Genomic DNA, 9,324 nt, shown 5'->3' with positions numbered 1-9,324 from the left:
CTGCTGAGCAAAAAGAACATCAAAGCTGGTCTCCATTTCTCCACAACACATCTTGATGATCCCCAAGACTTTTGGGACAACATTCTGTGGACCGATGAACAAAGTGGAACTCTTTGGACGGGTGTGTGTCCAAGTAATATCTGGCGTAGAAGGAACACTGCATTTCATAAAAGAACATTATACCAACAGTAAAATATGGTGTGGTTAGTGTGATGGTCTGGGGCTGTTTTGCTGCTTCAGGACCTGGAGACTTGCCGTGAGAAAAGGAACTATGAATTCTGCTGTCTACCAAGAGATCCTGAAGGAGAATGTCCGACCATCTGTTTGTGTACTCAAGCTGAAACGAACTTGGGTTCTGCAGCAGGACAATGATCCTAAACACACCAGCAAGTCCACCACCGAATGGCTGAAGAAAAAACAAAATGAAGACTTTGGAGTGGCCTAGCCAAAGTCCTGACCTGAATCCTATTGAGATGTTGTGTTATGACCTTTAAAAAGGCCGTTCATGCTCGAAAACCCTCTAATGTAACTGAATTAGGACAATTCTGCAAAGAGAGTGGGCCAAAATTCCTCCAGGACGCTGTAAAAGCCTCATTGCACTTTATCGCAAACGCTTGGTTGCAGTTGTTGCTGCTAAGGGTGGCCCAACCAGTTATTAGGTTTAGGGGGCAATCACTTTTTCACACAGGGCCATGATGGTTTGGATTTCTTTTCACCTTAATAATAAAACACTTCATTTACCAATTGCAATTTGTGTTTACTTGTGTTGTCCTTGACCATTGTTTAAAATTGGCTTGATGTTCCGAAACACTTAGTGTGACAACATGCAAAGGACAGGAAATGAGGAAGGGGGCAAACACTTTTTCACACCACTGTATTAACCCTCATGTTGTCTTCCGTTCAACTTGACCCATTTCCTATATCATGTTTCTTTAACTACCCAGTGTAATCACTCAAAATAACTTGATTGATTCCACAAAGTACAAATCTCGCAAGTATGGCAAGTACAAATCTCTACTTTCATTAATTTTTCTGGTGTTTTATTCAATTTTATAGCATTTGAAAAAGAAATTGAAGTGGTTTTGAAATAGTATTGAGTAAAAGTTGACATATTCCAGTCTGATATTATCCATCAACATTCATTCCTATAATTTTAGTCTGAATAATTTCTGCTTTTCTAACCCTAACATTAGGTATAATTTCCTATAAATGAGGTTTATTGACCATAAATTCCAAAATAAACCATAAAACTAAAGCTAATAAGTTAGTGTTATGTAGTGTTGAAAACGTAAAAAATATGTGACAAACATTAAACAAAGTGTTGAAAAAAGGGACAAAAACTTCAGAAAAAGTTAAAAAACATTGATTAAAAGCGTCAACAAAATATCTTTGTCTCTTCATCGTTCCTCTTCCTTCTTTTCTTAATTACCACCTATTCATTATTGTTTTGATTGTCATGTTTGGCGTTTCAAACCGTCACTCCGTCCACTCTACTCATCCTTTGTTCCTTCAATTTTTTGCCAAATCAATAATCTCTTTGTTATATCTTCCCTTTTTCTGCCTTTTTCTATTCCTTCTTGACTCCTTAACTTTGCTTTCCGCCCACATGACCCCTCTCTCCTCTGCCTCCACGCTCCTCCCCCCTCATAACTCCTGTCTCCTCTTCACGTTCTCATCCTCTCCCTCCAACCTCCTCCTCATGCTCTTATCGCTCCATATTCTCAGGTTGGACAACACCCTGGAGGGATCATTTTCAAGCTGGTGCCCGGACTCAGAGAAAGTGAGTTATCCAGGGGTCCATCAATCTGTCTCCTCGGTTTGCAGTCCATATTTAATTATGTGACTATTCACGGGGGGTAGGAAAAATAATTTAGTCAACGACAGCAATCCAATCACAGTTATTTATTACAAGACATGCACAGATTTTCTTAATACATAATGGCCTTGTAAATAAACGTTGTGGATTATATGCATTTAAACCGTGGGCAAAGAAACCTGTTGTAGCTCTCTTTTGATACTTGTCTTTGCTTTGACAAAACATCATTTTTAGTATTTCCTAATATTTTTCTTTTGGCTGTTTTTTCTCCTCTCATTCAACCGTCCCATTGCTACAAATCCGCACATTGATTTGGACTTATTGAGCTATGGTTTCTGGCTGCAATATGTTGTATAATTTCTATAAATACAGTGTAGCATTCACTAGCAACACCCTAACAATCACCAAGAACATCTTGGCCGCCACTTGGCAACACTGTCACCAAGAGGCCAATCAATTAGCAATACCCTAGCAACCAACCTCGCCCCAGCAACCACATTGCATACCCTAATACCCACCTAGAACTAAGCTTTGACTCTCTACCTGAACCTGATTGGGTCTGACCCGACCATCTCAAAATTCCCAAGACTTGGGTCAGATTCATGCTGATTTTCTGGTGTTTCTTTCTTTCTTTCTTTCTTTCTTTTTTCTTTCTTCTTTAAATGCAGACCTTATAGTCTTTGTAACGCATGGGCTGTCTAATGCTGTGCATGACCTCCCTCTTCTGAATATCTATTTTACTAACATACAAAGAAAATAGCAGTTCTACAAAAACACATCGTAACTACGAGCGTTGCCTGAGCCACAACCTCAAAATTTGAACCCGACTGATATATTCGCGGGCCAATATTATCGGCCGATATTAGGAATTTTCCCGAACTATCGGTATCAACATATATAAAGGCGGATTTAAAAAAAAATAATAATAAATGATTCTGATAAATTAATATTAAAAAATAAAATAAAAATGAGCGGTCAACCATGTTATAAATTTTGGCATCTATAGTTTGTCCACCAGAGGGCGCTTTACAACGTCCCTGTGGGCACACATAATTTTTTTTTATAGTTATTGTTTTTGTTAAAAAAAACGACAACTAATGTCAACCTCTTAGCAACAAACCTATAATAAAACCCAGTAGTTTTGACGTTTACTGTTCAATATTCATAATCGCATAATGAGTGCAATGTTCTCATTTTTTTATCAACACTGCAGATAGAAGCTAGTAAGTAATCAGATCTGGGTTCCAGTATTTTAGAGAGGTGGAAGCTGAAGAGTTAATCAAGATGAAATGCACAACCTTCTCTCCGCAGCACGGCCAACACGAAGCCAAGTCAACATGTCGAACTAAAGCTGTGATGCTGCTATAATTTTATGACTCCATAACTTCACCTCCACTGACGGAGCACTCTGGCAGCCGGAAGAGGAACTAACATCATATATTTCAGTGGGGCTCGGCCAAGTGGTGTAAAGATCCGCGTCATATGAATTCTGTTTTTGGTTTTTGAAGAGTAGACTTCTTTTGTATAATTTATTTAGTGCAGATGGCTCTAATACCACAAGCCTAAAAAGCTGTTATGGCAAGGCAGTATCTGCTTTCATCTAGCCTTTATATGAACTTTAAAGGCTAGATAACTATGTAGAAATGAACTTGTATATTTTTCATACTTCGAGCAGGGTTAGTTACTATTTCCATTTTACACTTATTTATATATTTCTTGAAATGGTCTTTACACCCCGACAGCAATGAACAACTTAAGGGCTCTGAAAGAGAAGCGAAAAAGATCTGTCTTCTGTAGCTGCTGCAATCCTGTAAAAACACGCTCCAATCACTGGCTCGTGCTCCGCTCGGAAAGAACCAATGAAATGCTGAGGTCAAAGTGCGTCGCAGCTGCATTGCAAACATGTAGTCCTGTTGTTTTATTATAATTTTTTGTTTGGGACCATGTACAGTTTTTAACTAAATGTTGCTATTTTATGTTGTACCAGAGTTAGCCTCGGGCTAAATTACATCTGCAGTCCTTAGGGCACAATAGTAAAAATACAACAACATCTAACAAAACAACAAGGCAGATCACATATCCTACATCAATATAACATAAACATGGGGTATGGTATGATTAGGCGTTTGCTCACCAGTGAATGAGCCATGAAGTGAAGTTGCGGCCCTTACCTCGCTCGCTCTGAAACAGCGTGGCTTGTTCAGTCTGTGGGGGGCGGAGCCCCGAGGGCAGGGGGAGGAGTTAGACCAGAGCCCCTAGGAGATGCTACTTTCAAATCTTTCTAGCTTTTTAACATCACCAACCCTGCTTTTAAAATGCACGCTGAATTCAATTAGGAGAGATTGAGTTCTTAAAACACAAATACCTACAAGCTCAAGGCTCTACTTCTGGACAGGTTTCCAGACGTTTTAAAAGCTAATGCTGGATTAGAATCACCCTCCCTTCTATATGTTTGAATGCTTCTCGGTGTCTCCATGCTCTTTGGTAACACTGTGTTTGTCTCTGTTGGTCATGTGAACCAAGAGGAACAGCAGGAACTTGAATTCTGGAAGAAGAACCAGCCAGAGAAAACGGCCAAGGTGAGCGGTTTGTGACTCACACTTTGCATATGACCAAGCATTAGGATTGTTTTTTTATGTAGAAATACAGTTACCTTGTCTCTGGCTGTGCCAGGAGAAAATCCTGCGTGATTGTGTGTGAAAATCGAGCATGTTAAAACATTCTAATGGAAATGTTTTTGTGTAATGTACACACAGTTTGGTGAAGGAGGAAGGTCCGCTGGTAACCCTGTTCTTGGGAAAATTGAGCTTTGTTTACTTCCTCTCATTATTGGAGGAGGCAGAAGAAGGGGGTTTTTGATTCATCAGCATGTGAATAATCACTTCTGCTTGTTCACGTGAATCTGGGGCAGCAGGATTTCAGGGATTTCCTGATCAGATCATACACCCCTCACATGCTTTGTAGAGGGCAATAATTCAATATCATCATCTTTTAATCACATTATTAAGATATATCTCAATATAAAGTTTGTCAAAATTGATACTCAATTTTTATATTCAATAGATTTGTATGAATATTGTGTGAACGGTTGTCTCAAACCACAACAGAAAATGTGAGGTGTCAGAGGCTCGGGCTGCCTGATGTGGTGGTGGTGGTGGTGATGAAAGACGACGGCAGCAATGAAGACTACCACAGGAGTGACCTCAGATAGCCATCTGTCTGGACTGCTTACGCAACACGGGACAGTCGGGGGAGAGCACTGTCACGGTGTGTGTTTAATAATGTGTCACTTTTCCACCAATAGTGTAAGGGACTTTGTTAATTAATTATTCTTAAAACAGGGCAGCCTTATTGTCTTTCATTGTTTTCTTTCAATGTTTCTCTGAAAGGAAAAAACTCTTAATTTGGGAAATGTTTTGGGACCACTGCTACTTTTCTGGGGAAAAAAGGGCTGCTTCAAATTTATTCAGTGTGTAATATAATTTGTCCTTGGTCCAATTAGGATTTAATGAAGAGGTTCATCCGCTGCTCCAGTAGAGTCACAGTGGGAACAATTAAGAAGTTTCTCAGTCTAAACTAAAGCTGCCTAGCTCTTATGAGGTAAGTAACGGATTCAATCCTCCAGTTCAGAACTACAGTTTAAACTGATAGCCCAACATTTAGGGGTGTCTTGTCTTTAAGTGTGTATGAGATTGGACATCTTAATGGGTCTGTATTTAATTTAAGGTATGTAGATAAGTAGAATAGTTTAGTTTAGCTCAAATGCTCGATATCGAATGGATCAAAAAGCACTTTCCTGAGAATTATACATTCAAAGTTCCACTATGATAGAGCCACCTCATCGCCCTACTGTAATTAGCATATCTGTAAAGCTGTTCACTATTAAGACAGCATTTCTTGTTGTTTGGCTAACTACAGTTTAGTGAACTTCTGCTGCTGATGTAGTCACATGGCTGACGCTAATTCCTGTACTCTTCACCCCAATATTCTGGGAAATGTATTAGCAAAAGGCCTATGATGACTAGGATTCATTACTGAACTGGCGTCATGTAGCCTACAATTACTCATTGTCAAATAAAGGTAATTACCTAGCTGATTACCAGAAGCATATCAACACAGTGCATTTAAAGTGTTCATTAGCTAGTGCAATGGTTTGAATAGCAACAGTCTCTCTTGACACAGAAAAATGAGACAGCACATTCACTCACAGTAAATGTGTCAAATATATATAAATACAGTTTCATTTTATTATGTTTTACATTAAACAGAATTTCTAAAGAATCAAACGTGGACCACTCTTAGAAACTTTATATAATGTGGGAAAAAGCTGAAACTATAGCAAATAAGAGAAGGTCTCACTTGTGTGAAGAACAAAGTCAAGTCAAACTTAAGTCAACTTTGACTCTCAAACCAGAGATTAAAGCCAGATGATTAACATTTCATTCCATTAGCATTATCACGAGTCAACTTTATGTAGGATTAGAAACGCATCTAAAACTGAAACACATTCAGCGCAGCCTCCCACACATTACCACAGTGAACTTCCCCTTTCATTTCACGCATGAGGACTGAGGTCCTTTTATTTCCTTTTTCTTGTCAGTTTCTCTTGTCAGGTTTGGCATCACATTGTCATTTTGACCCTGTTTATTTTAAATTAACACCTTTCTTTGATCTCTTAATTGATTTTGTAAATAAATACTTAAATTTACTAATTTGATCATGTGTTTCCGCTTTCTCCAGCTGGATGTGCTTTGTAACGGAGAGATCATGGGCAGAGATCACACTCTGGAGTTCATCTACATGACCCGGTGGAGGCTCCATGGAGAGAATGTAAGAATCCCATCCTCACTTCCTGTTTATGTGTGCATGTTTGCATGCTTATCTGTAGATGCACTTGTGCAGGGAAGCATTTATTGTGTGTGTGCATGCATCACGCATGCCTATGTGCACGCATGTCATGCATTTAGCTCCATTGTGGGGATTCACCTCCCCAAAGAGAGACTTAACGTTCATCCCCAAAAGGTTAAACTTTTAAGACTTTGTTCTAAATAAAGGTTTAGATTAGGCTCAAGTAAAGCCCAGGGTGTGGTTAGGCATGCTTAACAGTATGGTTAAGTGGTAGGGTAAGAATGGCAGTAAACTAGAAAGCAACTTGCGATTGTATCACATCTGCCGCAACGCCAAAAAGTGTCAGGTTGTTAAAATTAGGTGCCAGTGGTCCCTTCCCTACACTACTTCCGGCCCCCTTGCTCAGACCTCACCCATCTTCAAAACTCAGCAGTGACAAAATCTGTCCGCAGACAGACAGAAACATTTTATCAAATGTATCAGTTTGACTCTCATTGTAAACTCCTGTTGTCAGATCTCTGCAAAAATCAAAACACATGCCAAGAAATTTTTCTACAGGTTAACTATGTCCCACCTATGTCCCTCGAAGAACTTTGCTGCTGTGTTTAAGACTGAGAAAGGATTTTCCAACTTTGTTTCCCAATGCATTGAGTCTTGAGAAGTACAGTTGAGAACAGTATCTTTGACATGGACTTACCTCTCCAACCATTGCTTAGGCAGCACCTGATGGTTGCAACTGTGCTACACATAGCCCCACATTTAACAAATGTTGTCAAAAGAGGCCCGGCTGGTTACTGAAGTGTCTGTAAAGACTGCCTGAGAACGTAAAGGCTCATCACCTTCTTTTTGAGTATCTACATGGCCAATAGTATTTGGAGAACAAGTGCCGAATGATGTGATTTTGAACCCTGAATGAGTTAAAATGACAGACAGACATGTAAACACCTGGCAAAGTACTCCAAACTGCCTCTGTGGTACTTCCCACTACAGTAAGTGTCTCTATGACACAATTTGCCATGATGACGCACACAAAGAGACTCACAAGGTGATTACTACCAACGTCACTGTCCCAGCTAGTATAACAGAATGCTCTCAGTAGTTGAACAACCTGTGGGGTGTGTGTTTACTTATTCTTTATTCTAATTAGTTTTTAAGGTTTTCATTCAAAAATGACTCAGATACTGAAAATGAGAAAATTGCAACTTCAGGCTAGCTGAAAGGAGAATTTGTCAATTCTGTTTTGGTAATTGTTGTGTTCTTTGCATAAAACCAGTCACTTTTTAAATACTTTTTCTCTTAACCCTCATGTTGTCCTCGGGTCAAATGACCCGTCCTATATCAATGTTCTTTTAATTACCCAAATAACATGATTGATTCCACACAACGCTCTTGGCAAGTCCAAACCTCTACTTTCATTCATTAATTTTGGGTGTCTTATATAGAATTTTGGGGGGGGGGGGGAATTGAAGTGCTTTTGAAATAGTATTGAATAAAAGTTATTAAGTGAACACATTCCAGTCGGTGATTATCCATCAACATACTTTCCTTTAATTTTAGTCTAAATAATTCTAATTTCTACTTTTTTAATTCAAACCTATTTAAAAATAGGTTTATTGACCATAAATTCCAAAAATAACTGTAAACTAAAGTTAATAGTAGTGTTACATAGTGTTAAAAAAGGACACAAAACGTAAGAAAAAGTTAAAAATATTGATTAAAAAAGCGTCAACAAAAGTGTTGACTTTCAATTTTGACGGGAAGACAACACAAGGGTTAAGATGCTTGAAAGAAAGTTTGACTTCCTTTTATTGGATCTCTCATGTCAAAGCTCCACTCAAAACACTGGCAGACATTAATGTCTTAAACATTTACACACTTAGACTCATTCTAAGCCTTAATTCTGTCCTTTTAAATAAACTGTAAAAATAATAAACAGTATACATGTCAATACACACTGTATAATCAAGTGCCACAGGCTTACATTCTGTGATTCAACACCACTTTGAACAATGCACACTCAAAAAGTACATTCATGTAAAAACTTCACTCACTTTTTTGAGTTGACAATATTGCTTTAATTACGAGATTCCTTTAAGTGCTGTAGCTCCTTTTGGCTTTACAAAATGTGAAACTGTTATTGATGCACCAGGGAATTATGTTCATCAAGTTTCCTTTAAATCATCACACACATGAATGACTTTTAATGAATATCGAAGTTTAATATTGACAAGACAAGAACAGATTGACAGTTGAAATTACTTTAGACCTAATTCTACTCTTAACCTGAAAACCAAAACAGAACCTTCAAACTCTTGTTAACCTAATGAGGACAAGAGAAATGTCCTTACTTTCAGGGTCTAAAATATTGTAGTGGTCCTCACAAAATAGACGTACAAGAACACCCACACACAAAACCAGGAGGCGTTTGTCTTGGTTTTGTCTGAGACTTGACGGCACTCTTGGGGTCGTCAGTCCACTCTGGGGTCAGCAGGTCAGTATGTGTGTGTGTGGCCACACATGTAGTATGTGCTTTCTGTACATGGCGACATGTTCATCTGCGTGTGTGTGTGGGGGTTGACATGAGTGATTGGTTAATGAAAGGTCCCGCCCCAGTTGTGGACGGCAACTGAGGAGCGCAGACAGCTGGCACCACAGGAGGC

General features: G+C 38.9%; 1 pseudogene; it reads left to right on the top strand.

Moving 5' to 3' along the window:
- Positions 1-1,606: 1,606 nt before the first annotated feature.
- Positions 1,607-6,868, top strand: LOC116683733 (polycomb group RING finger protein 5-A-like; annotated as a pseudogene).
- The last annotated feature ends 2,456 nt before the right edge of the window (positions 6,869-9,324 follow it).

This window comes from Etheostoma spectabile, unplaced genomic scaffold (assembly GCF_008692095.1).
Source record: "Etheostoma spectabile isolate EspeVRDwgs_2016 unplaced genomic scaffold, UIUC_Espe_1.0 scaffold00019075, whole genome shotgun sequence".
In the NCBI taxonomy this organism is placed as follows: Eukaryota; Metazoa; Chordata; class Actinopteri; order Perciformes; family Percidae; genus Etheostoma; species Etheostoma spectabile.
The sequence above is the reverse complement of the archived record's forward strand: the minus strand, read 5'-3'. Positions and strand labels throughout refer to the sequence as shown.